Source organism: Aulonocara sp. 'chitande type north' Nkhata Bay, linkage group LG16 (assembly GCF_057382095.1).
Source record: "Aulonocara sp. 'chitande type north' Nkhata Bay isolate Kocher_YH1m ecotype deep benthic linkage group LG16, A_spYH_male_GT1.1, whole genome shotgun sequence".
Classification (NCBI taxonomy): Eukaryota; Metazoa; Chordata; class Actinopteri; order Cichliformes; family Cichlidae; genus Aulonocara; species Aulonocara sp. 'chitande type north' Nkhata Bay.
This window is the reverse complement of record NC_141359.1, coordinates 17,594,737-17,615,315: the sequence shown is the minus strand read 5'-3', so window position 1 is coordinate 17,615,315 and position 20,579 is coordinate 17,594,737. Positions and strand designations below refer to the sequence as shown.

The 20,579-nt window shown below is 43.3% G+C and overlaps 1 long non-coding RNA gene across 1 annotated transcript in view; it reads left to right on the top strand.

Annotated features, from left to right (window-relative positions):
* Positions 1-18,686, top strand: part of LOC147311265 (uncharacterized) — a 44,454-nt gene extending 25,768 nt beyond the window's left edge. The window contains exons 3-4 of the long non-coding RNA XR_015125430.1: positions 4,593-4,691; positions 18,126-18,686. This is a non-coding gene — a long non-coding RNA (uncharacterized LOC147311265). The remainder of the gene's footprint in view (positions 1-4,592; positions 4,692-18,125) is intronic.
* The last annotated feature ends 1,893 nt before the right edge of the window (positions 18,687-20,579 follow it).

The window sequence follows — 20,579 nt, the reverse complement described above, 5'->3', positions numbered from 1 at the left end:
TTACCCCCTTCCCAGGATTGATGAGTCCCTCGACTTAGTAGCCGGGTCCTCCTGGTTTTCCACCCTGGACCTGCGGAGTGGCTACTGGCAGGTGCCACTGTCCCCGGAATCCAGACCGAAGACAGCCTTCTGCACTAACAGGGGACTATGGCAGTTTAAAGTCCTGAGTTTTGGCCTTTGCAACACTCCTGCGACCTTCGAGAGGCTCATGGACAGTGTGCTGGCTGGCGTCCCACGGCAACGGTGTCTGGTTTACCTGGATGATCTTCTAGTGCACGGGAGCTCCTTTGATGCTGCCCTGGATGCCCTGAGACAAGTGTTGGAGAGGGTGGCGGCTGCAGGCCTGAAGCTGCATCCCGACAAGTGCCACTTCATGAGGAGGGAGGTGGAGTTTCTGGGCCACAAGCTGGGTCGTGAGGGCATCAGCACTTTGGAGGAAAAAATTCACACCATTACCGAGTGGCCCACACCAGCAGACCAGAAACAGCTCAAAAGCTTCCTAGGACTGGCGTCTTATTACAGGAGGTTTGTGAAGGGCTTTTCCTCCATAGCCGCACCACTCTTCCACCTGCTGCAGAAGGACCGTGACTTCATCTGGACCCAGGACTGTCAGCAGGCGTTCGACACCCTCCGCAGATCGCTGACAGAGTCCCCAGTCCTTGCCCCCCCTGACCCCGCCCTGCCTTTTGTCCTGGACACTGACGCAAGTAATGTGGGGCTGGGAGCGGTGTTGTCGCAGGTTGGACCGGAAGGGGAGAAGGTGGTGGCGTACTTCAGCCGGGTCCTGAACAGGAGCGAGCGGCGCTACTGTGTCACACGACGAGAGCTGTTGGCTGTGGTGGCGGGGGTGAGACACTTTAAATACTACCTGTGCGGCACAGCATTTGTTGTCAGAACTGATCATGCTGCCCTTCAGTGGCTGATGTCTTTCAGGGAGCCAGAGGGACAGGTGGCTCGCTGGCTGGAGGAGCTCCAAGCCTTCAATTTCACCGTGGAGCACAGAGCAGGGACGCACCATTCTAACGCAGACGCCCTCTCTCGCCGCCCATGTGCTGCAGCTGGCTGCCGTTACTGTGAGAAGCGAGAGGAAATAGAGCGGGAACTCACGACAATAGACGGAGCAGCACAGCTCGCCTGCAGGGTTCTTCTGGTGGTGGATGCAGCGGAGTGGAGGGCACGGCAGGAACAAGACACAGACCTGCTGCCGGTCCTGCAGTGGCTGGAGAAGGGGGAGCAACCCCTTTGGGATGAGGTCACTGGGTTTTCCATCTGTACCAGGGGGCTGTGGGCCAAGTTTGAAGCTCTCAGGCTGAAGGGGGGGGTGTTGGAGCGTGCCTGGAAGGATCCTGCCACGGGGGAGGAGAGGTGGCAGGTTGTGGTGCCAAGGTCGCTGAGGTCAGCTGTGCTGGGAGCCTGCCATGGGAGCACTGGCTCTGGCCACTTTGGGGTCTCCAAGACTCTTCGCCGCCTCCGCCAGGGCTATTACTGGGGTCAACAGCGGAGGGATGTGGAGGACTTTTGCCGCAGCTGTGATGCATGTTCCTCACACAAAGGGCCACAAGACCAGTCCCGGGCTCAGCTTCAGCAGCAACCAGCAGGAGCCCCAATGGAGCGAGTAGCTGTGGACGTCATGGGCCCATTTCCTCGCACAGACAGAGGAAACCGCTATGTTCTTGTGGCCATGGACTATTTTACCAAGTGGCCGGAAGCATACGCCATCCCAGATCAGGAGGCTGAGACGGTCGCTGATGTATTAGTGGAGGGGATGTTCAGCCGCTTTGGAACAGCAGAGACCCTCCACAGTGACCAGGGGCGTAACTTTGAGTCCAAGGTATTTGCTGCCATGTGTGAACGCCTTGGGACTAAGAAAACCCGCACCACCCCACTTCACCCCCAAAGCGATGGGCTGGTGGAAAGGTTTAACAGGACGCTGGCCCAGCAGCTAGCCATCCTTACCTCAGAACACCAACGGGACTGGGATTACCATCTTCCCCTTACCCTCATGGCCTACAGGTCGGCAGTGCAGGACTCCACCCAATGTACGCCTGCCCTGCTCATGTTAGGGAGAGAGCTGAGAACTCCTGCAGAGTTGGCTTTTGGGAAACCCCCGGACGCGCCAGAGGCACCACCGGGCCGGGACTACGCAAGGAAGCTGCAGGACCGGCTGGATTCTGCACATTCCTACGCCCGAGAGCAGCTGGCGAAGGCAGGCCTGCGCCAAAAGAGGAATTACGACATCACCACTAAAGGGAGGCACTTCCGTGCTGGGGAGCTGGTGTGGGTCTACAGCCCAAAGAGGAAGAAGGGACGGTGTCCTAAACTGGATAGCAGCTGGGTGGGGCCTTGCAGCGTCCTAGAGCGAGTGGGGGAGGTTGTTTACAGGGTGCAGTTGCCTCCTAGGGGGAGGATAGTAGCGCTGCACAGAGACCGGATGGCCCCCTACAGAGGACAGTCCCTCCCCTCCTTTCCAGAGGGACGTGTACAGAGCGTCCATGACCCTGCTCAGAGGGGCCCCCGACCGGGGCTGCGTTCCCCCCCCTCGGACTCTTCACCCCAAAGCCCCGAAGCTCCGCGTCCTCCTCAGGGGCTCAGGAGGTCAAGGAGGGAACGTAGGCTACCGCCCCGCCTCAGAGACTGTGTCGTTCCCTCGGGGACGAGGAACTTATTGCTGGGGGGGCAGTGTAACGATGGTTAAGTGTTACTGGACAGTGACATGTTGGTTTTCTCTGCACACTGTTGTTGTTCCTTTAAGATTCATGTTTGGTTGGGCTGCAGGAAGTAGTGAGGGTGGTGTACAGGAAGGGGTGGGGGGACCTGGTTGTTCTGTGTGTGTGCCAGGCTGAAGAGAGGTGTAGTTCGAGAGCGCTTCCCCCTGAGTTAACAACCCGCTGGCTTATGTGCCGAATAAACGGACAAACTGAGACCCCAACCGTCTGGTTCTTGTGAACGTTACAATATTTTCAGTCAGTTGCCCACTGCTGAGTGCTTCCACAGGTTTAAAGAGTCAGAAATTTAATAAGAGCTTTCATCAGGTGACAGTTCCTAATGGCATCTTTTGACCAGCCTTTGCAAGCACTTCCAAGAGACTTTTAAGAGTTAATGAATTTGAGAATTTCCAATCATTATCAAGTCTCTAAATTAAACTCAAACCTTATTGAAAGTCAGGTGATTCTTCGTCACTTCCTTCAGAATTCTTAACGGACTTTTAGGTGGAAGCTTTCCACCATGTAGGGTTGTATGGGTTTTTTCAAATGGTAGGAATAAAACATCAAATATGGTCGTCTAGATCATGAAAGCTCTGCCCATCAGACAATTTGTTATCTGTTTTTATTAGCAGACCTAAACAGGCACACACACACACAGAATCAAAGTCCCATTGTACATCTGGACTTTGAAGTTGGAATTGTCCTCGGTCCCGGTTAGGCAACGAACAAAGCTTTTTGGAGTGGCTTTTTATCTTTATTGAGAAAATATCCAAATATGTAAACAGTGCAGACATGCTCAGCATTATTATTACAGGGAAAAAACACAATGTGATTTTAGATAAATAAATAGAGTTAGCTATACAGTTACACAGTCACAGTATACAGACTGTATACTGCGTGGGCGTGTTTCATGTGGTAGGGGATACATTTGAAAAAATGAGATTTTGCTTTATGTTTAAGATTTAACATTTACAGTTCAATTTTTAGCATGTTTAAAATGTGTAATGACAGCCTACCACTCCAACCTTCCAATGCATCACTGTCACCAGTTTTATGCAATATATAATCTTAATAAACTGGAGTCCAGAAAGTAGTAGTAAAGTAAAAGTGTATTTTCAATAAGAATTCATGCAAACAACAAATAAATACATTTTATTTTAAAGGAATATGAGTTTTTTTGACTATACTTTGACATTTGATGTGTAGGCCTTCTTTAAGCTGGTTGATAATACTGGATTTATGAGGAAAAAATCATCCATCTGCCATTTAGTACCTGTGCAAATGTTCATCCAAACAGCTGCATCACACCATGTTATAACTTCAGGGGTTCTCTCTTTACTGCTCTTTAAATTGATAGAAATAACTGGAGAAAACTTTTTAGTTGCTGGAATAGATTATCAAAATCTTTCACTGCATAATTTAGTGTTCAGCTTATTGCATGAAAGGAGAAGAAAATATTTACATAAATAATACTTTTATCAGCTCAGTTTTGCTTAAAGATAGTGTGGCATCCTGGACATTTTAGGTTGCAGGATTCTTTAAAGATCTATTTATTATTACTTAAAATGCTCTGTGTGTGTGTGTGTGTGTGTGTGTGTGTGTGTGTGTGTGTGTGTGTGTGTGTGTGTGTGTGTGTGTGTAAAATAGATCACTGACACTGCATCGTATTAAAATTTTACTTCTAGGAGCAATGTTGTTGGTTCTTGTGCTGGAATAATCAGCTGTGCATTCTGACACATGACAAGACTCCAACCAGCCACAAGCCACCTGTAAAACCCTTAAACCATTGTATTATTTTCACATTCTTAGAAAGATTTTAACCACAAATATTGGTCTGCATTTTAGCCTGGGATCTGCAGCTCTAACAACTGATATTTATTTATACAGCGTCTGTGCAATCCTGGGGAGCTTCCCAAGATCTGACATCCTCAGCTGAGCCTGTCCTCCTGTGGGATTTTTCAAGGCTTGATACCACAGGACTATCAGGTACAATTTTCCCCATGATATGATGTTTGAAACTTTACAGGTCCGTTGAAACTATATACATATATACTGAATATATGTCTCTGTGTGAGGTGGGGATAATCCCTTGATCTCCTTCAGAAGGTCCCAGCAACATGCCAATGCTGACTTTGGCTAGAAGAGCCAGGACAGCTCAGGCGCCAAGGGAGTCTCATTCCACTCATGTGGTGCCAGCACTTAAACAAACAGGGTCAGCTTTCAAAGACAAAGACTGGACATGGATCCACTGGACTCTCAATCAAGTACTCTGATTCAGTCTATTCATAAATCTGTCAGTCTCTCTCAACACAGAGGCACATTCAAAGCAGGGGTTGAGGATGGGGTGGGCGTTTGTTTCATCTAAGCACCAGCACTCCTTGCTTTAAAGTGCCATTTGTTGTCTTTCTTGTGATTACTTTTTTTTTTGTTGCAATGAACGTATGGAATAATAAGTGCTGCATTTGAAACATTTCGCATCTTTGAAATGAAATTATGCTTTGACATTTTCCTGGTAATTCTTTTTCCCTGCTTCTCATTTATATACATATTTTCACTCAATAACGTCGTCTCTGCTCTTACCTTGGACCTCAATTATCATCTTGAGAGTTTCTAAATCCTACATTAGACAAATGGCAATTGACTCTTTTCTGTTGCCTATAATAGAAGCAGCATTGTGAAACTGCAAATGAGATAGAGTTCAGACATTAGTATTCTGTTAATTTGACCCTAGGCGCCTCAGTGCAATCAGATCTGAAGCCAAAGCACTTAGCCTATGCTAAGGATTAATGACGGCCATCTAAAACAATTTGGGAGCCAATCAGTTGAACTGAGGAGGGTAAATCTAATATGATAATTTATCTGCATCAACGCGACTCGCCTGGCAGGGAGGAGTATGCTAATTGCGCGACCCTTACCTAGTGACTGGATGCACACAGCTGGGTGTGCTGGCTCTAGCTCTGCTATTAGGGAACTTTGAGGGACTTTGGAGTTTGCTGAAGCGAGTTCTCCTTGGAGGGTGATGGGAAGTGAACCCCGCCGCTTCACACTGAGCTCAGTCCTGCTCCCCTCAACCCCTCCATTTCAATTTCCATAATGTGCCCGCCTCCAATGACATGACAGCAAGGCGCAAATAAGTGTCTATATTGGTATCAGATAGAGATGTAGTGGATAGCAGTTTTAATATGGTTGGAAGGCCTCCCCAAGAGACCATTTTTGCCACTGCAGAACATCAGTTACACAGTTACAACAATAGTCTCTTAATTGATTCGTTTAATTAGCCAGAGATGGAGCTAGCACTACAGCTTGTCATCCTCTATCATAGGGGGTCTCCTCAGCAGCCCGCACGGTCACTCTCGTACCCCACGCCAGTCAGGCTTCTATTAAAGTGTAATTATATGTAAATGAAAACTACATAAAAACCCCTTTGCAAGTTGACCACTGAAACATTCCTTGCCCTCAGAGCCCTCTCGTTTCTTTTCATTATTTTAACTGATGAAAAGAAAGTGAAAGAGTATTTTGAAAGCGCGGCAGCCTGACGCTTTTTATAATTCACGCGGACACATTTCAAATATCTTGGCCTACTTGTGAAAGACAAGCAATTAATCAGCGCTTTTGATGGAGAGGTAACCCCAAATCAGTTCTCGGCTTTGTGCTATGGAGACGGAGCACTTGGGCGAGTTGCGGGGTGGGGGGTTAGAAGCAAGGGTGGGGATCAGGGGGCCTGTATGGGGCTGTGTAAGAGTTTCTATTTAAACTGATGCCGCTTAACAAAAACAGCCACCATTCCAAATCCTTTGCAACCACTCCCCCGCCTCTCGCCCCGTTGTTTACCGCAGGCCCAACTTCACAAGCCTTCTTGGTATGAAGTTGGAGCCAGAGAGCTAAGAGTAGGGGAGTGATTACAACTTCCTTCGGCGTGAATGGTGCAGATGTCGGCCTGGCCTCAGTGAAGCAGAACAATGCCCTCAAAGGCATCTGGACACAATGGGCCTTTCTCCTCTGCCGGAGATGTCTCTCTATAGCAGCTTGCAGCGCGGGGATGCTAAGCAGGTGGCACACAGAGAGACAGAGACGGCCCCGGCCCTTTCAAGTTCCCTTGGCTGAAAAGCATCAGTGGGTACATGTGTGGAGGAGTTGCCGTGGATTGCTTCTGTGGTCAGTCTGGGCATTAGCGTCTGGAGGTGTCATTTAGCAGTGGATTAGCCAGGCTGCCTGTTCACTGGGGATTTTCCCCCATTGATGGGCCACCGAGAGAAGCAAAGAATTGATGCTCGCTGGCGTCTTTTTCTCTGATCTGTCATGGCTCGGTCGAAGATTGAGCGGTCTTTTGCCCTCTATGAGGAAGTTAGAGTTCTGCTGCCCAACCGCCACGCCTAACTTTTCCCCACTCTCATTGCTCAGTTTTTCCTTTCTTCTATAACAATTGCTATTTGTGCCATATACTTTGTAGTCTATGAAAACATACCAACCAGAAGAGTATAAAATGATCTGAAATTTTAGAGAAGAGATTCACAAAGCTATATTTTGTATAATATTCAAGTGGGATTCTGCTTGATTGTGATTCCCACACTACATATTTGTGTACCAAGTGAAGGCACCCTGCTCTTATGGATTTACAGATTTAATTATGACAGCACTAGTGTCCCACCGCGTGTTTACCACAAAGAGTCTGTCTCTATGGAGCTGAATAATTTGCTCTGTACTTCCCCAGCTGCGTGGCATTACTGTGGTTTTCCTGGGCCCAGCGGAGAGCAGTGGGGACCAAATGAAGAAGAGTCACCTGGCGTCTCCTTCCAAGGTCTCACAGAGTTAACATGTAATGAATAAATTAATATTTAATGAAGTAGAGGTCCACTGTTACACTCACCCTGCACTAGTGCCATCGGGGGAAGATAGAGGTTGAAGGCACTAAATACTGCACTGGATGCCGTGAATTGACAAACAACTTCAAAAAGACAGAAAAAGTGGTGCTAAATACTTTGGGTTCTCTCCCGCTGTGCTCGTTTGAGCAGAAGTTAATGTCATCTCTACTTCTTTTTTTGTCTTATTTGTGTTTTCGTCTTTTCATGTTCATGGTTCATGTTGGCTCCCAGCTTTCATCACAGTGAGCTGATTAAAGAGTTATGACTCCTGTACGGAGTCTTTTTTAAATCATTATTTTTAAAATACAGAGCAATAATTTCCATCGCTTTTTCGTTTTTGCTTTTTAAGACATCTAACAGTCTAGTAATAATTGGGGCATTCTGGAGGGCAGCTTTCATATAATAAATCTTCACTGGTTCCAGTCAGTGTGTCCTCCTTGCCCTCTCCTTACCCATACTGACCAGCTACCACTAACCACCTCAAAAACTGGTTGTGTACCAGAAGAATGTACAGTATTGCATCTGATGTATGATGGCGGCAAAAAAATATGCCTAGAAAAATACCTCTCTTATATCTTTTGTCATTGAAGATTTTAATGCGTCATTGGCACACGTGCGAGCTGAGTCCTGCTGGGCTGTTGCTAATGTCGTGGCCCCCTTGTGAGAGTACATTATCTCTGAGCCTTCCTATTATTCTAGAACCGTCTTTGACTTCTAATGTGCCTATCTACACTTCCCTGGATATCTAGCATCATTATGAAATGAACTAACAATCCATTATCCTCATTTCTTGTCATTACTACAAGAAATACTCCATAGTTTAAGTTCTCTTGTTTAGCTCTCTTAATTTTCGCGAATGACAATTTGGCACTAAAAGAAAATGTATGTGCACGAAGGCTTTCACTTGCTCCAATGTGCAATGTGGAAAACAAGCCAAAAAGCCAAGTTTTGAGAAATCACAAATGCCAAAATTGCAAATCAGTTTCCAGATAGCAAACGTGTGCTTTAAAATGTGATGTTCTCAAACCTCCTCATCCAGTCAACAAAATGTAGCAGTGTAAAGGGGTCTTTTATTCGTGCTGCAAATAAAAACCCTTAAAAGAAAATATGTTCCAGTACAGATATAAAATTATAAGCTCACGTTTGCAATTGAAAAATAGTAGCAAACCAAAGACAGTTATGTCAACATAGAGGTTGGAGATTCCTTCTTACCAGCCACTTTGGCTAAAATTCTCCAGTCTGATCTGTATCACAGGTCGTGCTCTAAACCAGGGATGGCAAACTCATCTTATATTGTGGGCCACATACACTCCACTTTGATCTTAAATGGGCCAGACCAGTAAAACTACATGATAAATGTTATTCATTCAGTTCGTTGCACTGCCCTGTAATTATAAATGTGTTGTTAATTTACTGTGGACTCACTAATAGAGGAAAAATAAAAACAGGAACTTTCCTGCCATTTAATTGTTTGCTAGTTAATTACTTTGATGTAGTATGAAGGGCAATGGGGTGGGCAGTCTTCATCAATAGAAAAAGCTATAAAATGTATGCAAACACAGTTGAAAGTATAAAATCTATACATCCCTTCACATTTTCAAAAGCTGTCCAGTGGGCCTGATTTGAGTCTTTGTTGGCCAGGTTCTGTCTCTGGGGCCTTATGTTTGACACCCCTGCTCAACAACAGACTCTTCAGTCTCAGTAACAAATCTGAGACTGACAAAATAAATGTGCCCTTGATTTCTGCTCTTATGTTCAGTGTTCGTTGAACTGTTTTCTATGTGGTTGTGTGACAAGAACCAGAAATCGTTAAAAGCACAACGCATTTAATGTAAGCCAGCAGTCAGACATACTGACCTTTACCCTGGATCAAATGCCACAGATAACCATGCATGGTTATCCTCACCTAGTGACTACAAACGCCTCTTCTCATAGTCGCATTCAACAAAGGTTAATCCCTTCCTCCTTTGAGTATTTGTCAGAAAGCCCTGTGTAGTCTTAGTAAACGGTCTAATTTCTATTACAGTGGAGGAGGAAAAGCTAAGCGGGGAGAAATGTGTGCCAGTCAGGTGTGATACAGCAGGACAAGACATGAGTCAATGTTTCTTGATCAAATACTCATTGCCATTCAGATCAGGTTAATAATCCATTCCAGATCATCGCAGCAAGAAACACTACTTGTCTGCTGATAATATTTTTCATGTTCACCGTCGTGCATTTAGAATAAGAGAGAGTAAGAGGGTATAAGAGAAGAATCTCATGGGGCAGGGCAGGTAGGTCAGATAACTGAGAAAGATAGCAATTATTAATACTTAAGGTTAAATAAAATAAAATAAAATTTGATTTGACTTTGACTTTGACTCCAGAATCAAGACAATTTTCCCCCACCAAGGCGAGGAATGGGACGTGGCTAGAGTGTGCAGGAGGCAGAACATATAGTGATACCAGCACGCTCCCTGTGATTTCTGTGGACGATTGCCCACTCTGTATCAATCAGATATCACAATTTTTTGCTAGGGAGCTGGCAGCGAAAAGCCTGTTTAATGTCTGATTACTGATTTGGACGTTCGCTTTCTGACATACAGCTCCACTGGGCGATGTCCAGAAAAAGAGCGGCAATGTGTGAAAACAGCTGAGACAGAAACACAAACAAACAAACACACACACACGAACACTGCCGTAGACAAATGTAAAGATTTTCAGATAACCCCGTTACCTAGGAGAAACATTCAATGACAGAGAAAGATGATGAAAGATTGACCTCACATCCTGTTCTGCATCATATTGCCAGGACTGAGCCTCTAGTTTGGTGCCTGTAATAAACCTGATGGGGTGTGATAAGACACTATTTGCCACAGAGTTTCTCCAGAGAAGCAAGCCAAAGGAACGAAGGAATGATTTGTAAGTGCAATTAGATTCCCTGATATTGAGTGTTAAAGCAAACTCTACATCTCCACAGGAGTCAAGGGAAGCACATGTACTGTACTTCTATCTGAGATTACACAGATAATACTCGGTTAAATGCTCGGAGGTGAAAATATCTTTCTTTCTTTCTTTCTTTCCTTGCAGCATTGTCTCTCTTACACCGCAGGAGTATGACTTATTCTGTTGAAGTATGAAAAACCAAACACATGTATTTTATTGCATTATAGAGCACATTCAGTCTGCAATAAATATAACAGGTTGTTTCTAAGCCACATATTAGCCATAAAGTATCGGTAAAAATCACTTCACTTCAAGCTACTTACAATAACTTGTAAAAGTCTGGAAGCTGTCTTTTTTTCCCTTTACAGCCTAGCAGGTGCATATTCCCCCTGCCTGGGAGTACCATAAATCTTCTGTATTTACAACCACAACCATTTAAACCACAAGAAAAACAACAAAACATGCCGGTGTCCTCCGTATTTTTGGGCCATGTTTGTGCAGTGAGATCACTTACTGCTGACTGATTAATTACTCAAATGGTCCATTCTTAGGCAAGAGGCCATTGTAAGGTCATAACCTTGAGGACAGAGGAAACGGTAGCCATGAACAGGGGGCCATCCTTCTCCCGATTCTTCGGGATGACCACTCCTGCGTCACCTGTTGGCTACCTACTGTCCTCCTGCACCAACAAGAGACCAGCGAGAGGTCCCGTCCCTCACTTGCCACATGACAACTGTTCAGCCCAGGAGAACAATAAAACAGTGTCAGTTTCTGCAGGGAAATAGAGACAAAGTGAAAGAGGAAACAATTCGTCCACAACAGGACACAAGGCCATGGAGGATAACCTGCCTTCAAAGATGCTGGGGTGCCTTTCCAGAATAGTTTAGAGGTGGCGCACTTCAAAAGGCTAAGTGTAGCTCCCGTACAGAGCCGTTTTTTCCTGCTATTCTTGTGCGCTGGTTTTGGGTTGCTATAAGTAGCCTGCATCCTGTCCCTCTGTGGTCTCAGGTGGATAGGTTTTGTTTTTGTAGCTGGAGCCAGGCCTTTAATGGTTCTCTGTGCTTCCACTGCTTCTGTTGGCAGGAGTGATTGGCTTGTTAGCAATACATATATCATAGCAGAGCAGTGAAACTCATATGTAAACTCATACTAATGGTGGGAAGAATAGCTCTAATCAGGATGTTATGTTATGTTATGTTATGTTATGTTATGTTATGTTATGTTATGTTATGTTATGTTATGTTGTGTTGTGTTATGTTATGTGAACGATATTGGGTCTTGAGACAACAGTTGTTGTGATTATGGCTGGTATATAAAAAGGGAAACAGTGATAACAGTGCTGTAAATTTTTAGCAGTTAGCATCCAAAATTTGACATGTAACAAGAACAAAAATGCTTTTTAAGCATGATGATCATGTGTAGTCAGTTTGACAGAGAGTCTTTGTTCAGCAAGTTCTATCTAGAGGAAGCAAACTTGTGAAAGGTTTGCATAGGAAAACCTGTAGAAGATTTAGTAATGGCTGCCTGCTGCGCGCACTCCTTTGTCTCGGGATCACAGAGGGTCAGTGATGCATTCTCCCGTGCCTCCTGTGCATTTCACAGGGCCTCCTATGGTGGAGGCCGCTGCCAGCTATAGCAGGCTTCTGGCCAGTGGGGTCTGCCAGTTTCTCTGATACAATGTGCTTCACTGTGAAAAACAACCCCTAACTCTCATCTGGGAGGCCCTGTGTCCTCCCACAAAACCTTTTTTCATTTATTAATTTGGTTTTCTACTAAAATATCTTTAGGATTCAAGAAAATGGACTCAGTTTTTAATTTCTGTGAATATATGATATTCTACGTAATCATAATATAATAATTTTGACTATAATTTTTGCTATAATCGTGCAGTACTAGTACTAAATTGTTCCGTTCCATTTCTAAAGATAAGCTATCTGATCATATAACAAACCACAATTGACCAGGTGACGCTCACTATGGTTGAAAGCCCCATACAGTCCACTTTGATCTCAGTTCACTTCAGTTTTATTTATATAGCTCCAAATCACATCAACTGTCACCTCAAGTTGTGGCCCTTTTCTGTCAGTGTAAAGAAGTTGAACTACACATTTAATCCCAAATCCCACATTTAAATAGATGTCTTAATATGAGAAAAAGAAGTGCAATTTAAACCTCAGATCTCACTTTTTATAAATGATAAAGAAATGAGTGTAAAAGAGTGTAAAATTCCAGATATATTCTGCAAAAAATATAAAACAAAATGATTTTGTTAACTCAAAACGATTTTAAAACATAGATACTGAAAAAACAGGAACATTTCTGTCATTTAATTGTTTTGCTATTACATAATTACTGCCTGCTCCAGTAATTACTGATGCAGTATGAATGTAGAAGAAGCTATAAAACTTGAGGAATTACAGTTAAAAATCCAAAATTTATGCTCTCCTTCACTATTCCCAAATTCATGCAGTGGGCCAGATTGGAGTTTTTGCAGGGCCAGTTCTGGCCCCCCGGGCCTTATGTTTGATGGTCCTGGTTTAAGGCTACTTGTACTTGGATAAATGGAATCCTTTAAAGTCTTTCCTGCCATTTGTTTTGTATCTTTTATTTACTTTTCACATACAATTGTTACCTTTAGGGTCTATCACTGAAATATAATACAGTAATGTGAGCAGTAACAGAAAATAATAGACCAAAACCATTTCCATAAAGTGGTTATTTGAGACCTTTGGGTTATTGAAGTCTTCAAATCCTTTTTGTCCTTGTGTGAGAAAGCATCTGTTCTATGCTTGTCCCAAGTGTCACTGTATCCGCCTTTATCCTCTTGAACCTCCTGGTTAAATATAGGTTTTAAGACGTACCAATCTGCAACTTTATCGGACCCTTACCGGTCCGTCTGTCTGTCTGCCTCAGTCTCTTTTCAGAGCTTTTTGAGTCCTTTTGAAATATATTGCCGGTGTTGATCAGTGGCGGTCTGATGGTCACCTCTGCTCCTCCCACAACACTCAGAGGCACACATGGTCCATTGTTTGGCACACCGGCCTGATTAGTGTGCACTCACCAACAGGGTTGGTAGGCAAGCCACTTAGTGGAGTAAATAACCTCTGCGGTGTAATTATGTACAGTCTGTGGTGGCCTTGTGGTCTAAACTCAAGGTAAAATAGGTCTCCATCCTCCTGGCCCACCTGCACCTTTGTTAGTCACCTAGGGAAGGCTGACTAACAAAGTGCAACGTCCTCCATGCCTGCCTCTGTCCTCCCCCCCCCTTTCCTTAATGGCTTTCAACTTTGTCTGGATTTCCTCTCCAAACTGTAGGTCAGCTTCCCACTTAATTACACATTCTGATGATTACAGGGTGAGAGGAAAAGTGGCAAAGTTTGCCTAACCTGTGGTGGGTCCAAACGCCGTCCCTATTTGGACTTGGACTGTTTATTTAACCATGTTACTATCTCGGGTTAAGTGCCATTGTTTCCTCGTGACCCCCGACTTCTGCTGCCTTCAATTAATCAAACTATTTATGTCTAAAGGTTGAAGTAGCTTTTTTAGCTGGAAGAGCCCATGATGTGATGAACTAGATTCTTACCTGTCACAACATAATTATTAGCAGTATAAAGCACCTTTTTTTAACTCACTTTTTACCTTGTTGGAGCCAAGCAGCGCCAAGCCCGGAAAAAGGGAGGGGGTTGAGCAACACACCAGTAAACTCACACATGCTAACGGGTGCAATCACAGTCTCATATCCTGATTGTGCAGTTGGTAGTGTGGACAATGAGGGCAGAGAGAGCGAAATGTGCACGGCAGCTTTCCATTATGAGATAGTGTGTATTACTGTAATCCAGAGGGCCTCCTGCTCACTGTGGCGTGTGCCAGACTCCTGGGTGGGCAATCTCAGAGACAGTGGGGAGGCCCAGCTTATTTCTGGGCACATTTGGCATGGCCTACATGGCTGTTACAAGAACTAGAAGTGGAACAGAAGTCATAAAAAGACGTTTAGATATATTGGGGGAAACTTTTTAAGTGCTAGAGGTGAGGTGGAAGGTGCGCTTTGTCTACCTTTCGCTTCAGATTTTGAGTTCAGTGTGGGAAATGGGCTGCTTGTTTCACATACTAATGACACATAGTGACGTTTTGATCCTGCTGTCTAAACAATGCGGACCCATCAGAAAAGAAATATATATTTAACTTGGCCCTGCGTTTTGGACAAAAAAAAGCAGTTCAAAAGTTGTGTTTGTGTCTGAATTGAGAGTATGTACCACAAAATACGGGAACAAGATGCAGGGATATATTTGCTGCAGTGTATTTGCTCTTTGGCTCCTGTCACTTGCTTTCTTGTGGTTCAGTTGTTAGAGGCTCTCCCCCAGTATGAAAGCCTGAGATGCCCTGAAGACCACTTGTTGGAAGCCCGCTGATCCTCTCGGGGTCTGAAATGTCCTGAGGTGACTCTGAAAGCCTGTCAGAGTTCTTTCATAAAGCTTAACCATGTGCTGATGCCACCGGGCTGGTCCTGGAGAACCGCACTTTGGAGGTGGTGATGATTGATCTTTCACAGGAAATGTGTCTTTATGCCTGTTAAGCTGTCAAGAATATTAGTAGATAGGTGCAATTGAAAAAAAGAAAAATTATACACTGACACACACACACACACACACAGATAATTGCAAATGGAAAAATGTGTCTGCAAATCGTGTGGTAAGGTGCTTTAAGGCATTTTAAAAAAACATATAAGTATTATGTTTAATTTAGATGTTTTGGTAATTTTTCTCTAATGAAAAAGTTGCTACTAACTGATACTAATAATACTTTAATAACATAAAGCAACTTTTGATTTCTTAAAAATTGATTGTAAAGTCATAATCTCATTAGAACTGTACTGACTTTGAAAGGCGGGTCTTGCAGTCTCATTAGAACAGTTCTCTGAGTCGACCAGGATACTTGATTGACAGATGATGCTTGTAAAGAATCATTATTTGAATGGATCTTTTGTCTAAAATATTACAGGTACCACATGTATGAAGGTCTAAATAGTAACAGATTTTTTTGTATATGTAAGTGTATGAATCTCACATTGGGGAGCTTTAGTGCCATGGTAACTGAAACAACAATGATGATCATCCCAAGGTCATAACCTTTGTTGACCTGAGTTCAGAGGGAGGTTGTCTGTGGTTTCCCGAGAATAATAAGTGGGAAATCTCCACTTCCCAGACCTCCCAGTAACCTTACAAAGTAAAAAGATTTACGAGGCCCGTTGAGGACTCCCCTGATTGGCTTTATGACTGGACTTCCACTCTGTTCCCTACTAATGTCATCAGGATGTCTTCAACTCTAACCCTTGACTGTAGAGAATGGTTTGACAAAGATTTACTGGAGGATCGATCTAGTGTGTTGAGAGGTATGATTGTTGTGGGAACAGAATGAGTTAAGAATATCTGAAGTACACCGTTCACCTTTTTCTGTATGATCGTGTACGTGCTGCAGCTTCATTATGTGGTGACGCTGCTAAACTTGTAAACTGAAACACACAATACTCGCTTGGATGAACAGCTGACTTTCACACTAATAGACACATACATACTCATGGGCATGCTCTGGCACTGGTGGAGACATGCATGGGTCACCTGGCAGGTCATGCCCCCCCACTGGTCAGGCTTGCTGAAAGACTGCATTGATTATGTGCTTCTCTGCAAGCAATGCGATCAAGCATGTGCATTTTGGACATGTGGACACGTGTTCGAAGATTTTTGTCTGTGTTTGCGGCGAGCTTTTGTAAACTGGCGTGTCCATAGACCAAAGTCGTGCCAGTATCTTTAGGACGTTTGGCAGGATCGTGTCGTCATCCAGCATGTTCTCATTCAACGGTACCAATGTACTGACAGCAGCAATACTGGATGCTGAAAGCTAAGTGTCGGGTTTGACAGCATCTCCATAAGGAGTCAGCACATGTGGCAGTGATGCAAAGAACAAATTTGTCAACCAGGAGACAGTTAGAAAACTAGACGTTTTTTGTGGTTTTCACTTGCACTCACAATTTAGTTGTGGAAACTCATAGTCTTGGTTAGCATGTGCTCCTTAAAAACATCACCCTTGCGCATTATGCACCAATATGCTCTTTTCCAACTCCATAGAAGTACTTACTTTTTTTTTCACTTGTATTTTTATTTTTTTCACTTGTATTTTTATTTTTTATTCCTATTTATTTCACTTGTATTTTTATTTTTTATTTTTTATTTTTATTTTTATTTTTATTTTTTTTTTTTATTCCTATTTATTCTATTTATCCCCTTTGTATATTTTATTTATATTTGTCTCTGTATTTATATGTGTGTGTGTGTGTGTGTGTGTGTGTGTGTGTGTGTGTGTGTGTGTGTGTGTGTGTGTATATATATATATATATATATATATAACAATTCTGTAACTGTAACTTCGGTCGTTGCTGTGCTTTTTGGAAGTCGAATTTCCCAGAGGAACCCACCCGAGGGATTAATAAAGTTCTATCTTATCTTATCTTATCTTATCTTCTGCATGAGTCACAGTCAGAGTAAATCTTATTTATCTTATCTTTTACTGGTCCTGTACTGATCTTATACTTATGCAGATAAGGCCACATTCTTCTGATTGGTTGCCTGTGGAAAAAAGATTTTAACAGCAGGTGGGTGGGGCATCTGTGCTTATAGCAAAACCTGTGTGTCTGAGATGAACACATTAAGAATATCTGCTCTTAGATATCACACTAAACTAACAGAAGAAAAAAAACTGGATAACTAGCACACAGAATGCTTAACATAATATCTTACTTACTTGCAAAATGACATGTTTAATGCTAACAAAAAAAGAAAAAATAGAAAACAGAAAAAATACCAAAACACATTTTTATTTTATTTATTTTTGCTTGAGATAGCAGATTATTATTTACTTGCATTGCGGAGCAGAAAATTCATTTTAGTAAGTGAATTTTCATCTGCCCTCTATGAGCTTGATGCTCTGGGGTTTTAAAAAGTGTTGAGCTGGGTGACATTATTCCTCAAACCAACTGTCCCACGAGGCAGGATAGGTTTGATCTTCAGTGATGTGAAACAATGTAACTCTTTTTTGCTGTTAACTTTATCACAGACTTACAGTTAGAATGAGGAGTACCTTCACCGGAGTACCTTTAACCTCACTTTAGAAATAATTAGAACAGACAAAGGGCCTTCTCATGTTTCATGTTATCTATCAAAACTTGTTCTGGAAAATGTTACAAAACCATAATGAGGTGACAGCTATCTGACCCCCGGCATGCACATGTAATCTGCAGCCTAGTGTGAGGAAATAAACAGTATGCACTTTTGAACTAAGTATGTCAAAGAAAGACCAAGACAACATATTTGCCAGTGAGTCTCATTAATAGTCTTGTCATGCTTGGAATACAAATTAGGAACATGTCTGCTTTAAATTGCAACATGGAATGCAAAATTTTGCTTTGATTTGTTTTGCGCCGGAGTTGTCACCTCATTGTTTTTTAAACATGCAAGTGAGAAAAAAATGGAGGAAAAGGAGGAAAAAGCCCCCAAATTCACAATGTTACAATTAAGCAATAGGTGTTGGACACGCCACAGAAGTATAATTGAATGTTCTCTGTGTTGTGACTGTCTTTCAGATCTCACCTTTTGTGCTTCTTATCGCATCTGCTTTTTATCAGCAAAAGAGCTTTATGCAGGCCACAAGTGACCCACGAGCACTTTAAATGAATACAGTGTGCTAATAGCTGAGCGAAGACACCCTGGGAGCAGGCATGAAATATGTGCAAGGACCCGTGACCACTGAGATAATAGCCCCTGCCCAGACCACGGATTCTCTGTCCACTCTCTCCTCCGCTGCGCTCCACCCAAGGTTTGGAGTGGCTCATATCCAGGACAGATGGTAAGTTGAGGCCCTTGTATCTCATGACAGTGCAGGGGGTAGGACAAAGCCTCATGGGTGAGATGGGGATGAACAAAATTTCCCATCCAGCCAGTTTCTTGAGATTTTTTGCTTTTGTTTTTTCTATCATGTAGATCCTGTGGATCGGGAAAATAAAAGTGTACAGTGAATGTTTAAATGTGTACACTTTGTATCTCAATTTATTCATCTACTGCAGTTTAATATATGCACCACAGGACAAAAGAGTTTACATCGCTTCTGTACTCTAGAATAGAAAGGTCTGTTGTGCTCACAGTATGGTTTTATTTACAGCACAAGAAACACAACCTATACAGGTTTCATAGTCAAGGGCACTAAATACTAGCTGCAGTAGCAAAGTGTTGGCTATTTCCTAGCAGGGAGTTTTGTGTGTAGGAGCTTTTTGTGTTCATGTGTTGAACCACATCCAGGGCCGAAAGAAGAGAAGATGGGGCCAGCTCTAATTAAAGCCAAAGGAAGAGTGTCATCTGCTGTGAACTCGCAACTAGGGGCCACAGCAAATCAATGGACGGCCAACACTGTCATCACCATCAACAGCTCCCGATCAGAGCAATTGGAGGGGAACAAAAAGGAATGAAAAAGACTCTACCAGGAAGCTTCTACCACCTGTGCAGAGCAGGAGAGAGAAGGGAAGAGAGAGAAGGCGAGAGAAACGCAGGGAGGGAGAAACGAGAGACAGACAGAGAGAACAAGATTGTGACGCTGTGGTTTCAGCTATTGTAAAAATGCCAGAGGCTTGTCGTTTCTTTGTTTAGGCCAAGCAATTTTGTCATCATCACCTAGAGCATCTATTTTGATAAACAAAGGTACAATTTTATGAAGATTGGCTGCGAACAGAATGATCTTATGACCTGTGTAAAAAAATATCGATTTTTTTTTTTTCACCAGTGGATCAAACTGCTGCATATACTGACTGCCACTGCTACATGTTCCTGGCAATATAAAAAGTGTTCCTAGAAGAGATTTAGGCTATTGAACCCCGTAAGTGGCATCAGTGCTCTCCTGTCTCTGTGAACTGTGCCTCCCGGCCAGCAAGCCGAGGGGAACGCTGGATCGGATTCTTACGCAAACACAGGCACATAAATGGCATGTTCTCATGGCATTACCATTCCAAAATGTTTTTCAAGACGACTGTGAATGCAACTATTTTGGTCTCGCAGCCCGCACTCTTGGATAACTTCCTTTGAATAAATGAATTCTGACAAGGGGAATCTGCATACAAAAACACAGCAGGTTTGGAGGCGGCGGCTGGTCCGCTGCTGAGGGCCTCTGAAGCGCTTTCTGAATCTCTTCATTCATTCCCTGTTCCTTATGGACTCACGGCCCTTTAAATGGCTGCCTCTGTTTATTCCCTGTTAGCACAGGCGGTCAGGGAGGCGGCCAGGCATGCAGCCACACATTAAAACCTCTGTGCTTGCGGTTGGCACCTGCACATCTTTTTTACCTGCTGAATGTCAGGTAGACTCTTTGGAAATTCTTGAATTTTGAAGATGTTTGGAAAAGCCTGTGGAATTATTATCTGCACGACAAAACCTGACTTTCTCAAGCCGACTTTGAAGGGGAAAAAGGATGCTTCAAGCTCCGTAGCAGCAGCATAATATAAATCCTTCCTATTACTTTCCTATTACCCTTAAATATGCAGTTGATTTAACAACTTCACGGGTTATTAGCTATTTATAATATATGGAAATAAAAGCTATTTTATGTGCTGCATAATGGCACAGTGACACAATTATTATGAATATTAGAAAACAGTATTTCTGTTATCCTCCTTAAAATCTCTTATTAAGCGCCTGACTTAAATGTCAAAGACTTAATAGCTCTGTGTTCAATATTTGAAAATATGCTTTAATAAAATCAATAAAGCCATAGTCAATATTATTGTACCATAAAAGTTGCTATATCAATTAAATCCTCCCCCCCAAATATGTTCGACCTGCATATCACCTATTTTGTGTCATTCTGCCTAAACCTTTCACCGGGTTGGGCTATTGGCACTCCACTCACCAGTCCATGTGGCGTGGGTAGGCATATAGAGCAGACTTTCAAAGCAGTGCCATCTCCATATGTTCGCCACGATAATCTTTTATCTGCCATCCCGCACTCTGGTTCACTCCCTTTCCTCGCCCGTGGCAACAATTTTATTTCTGCA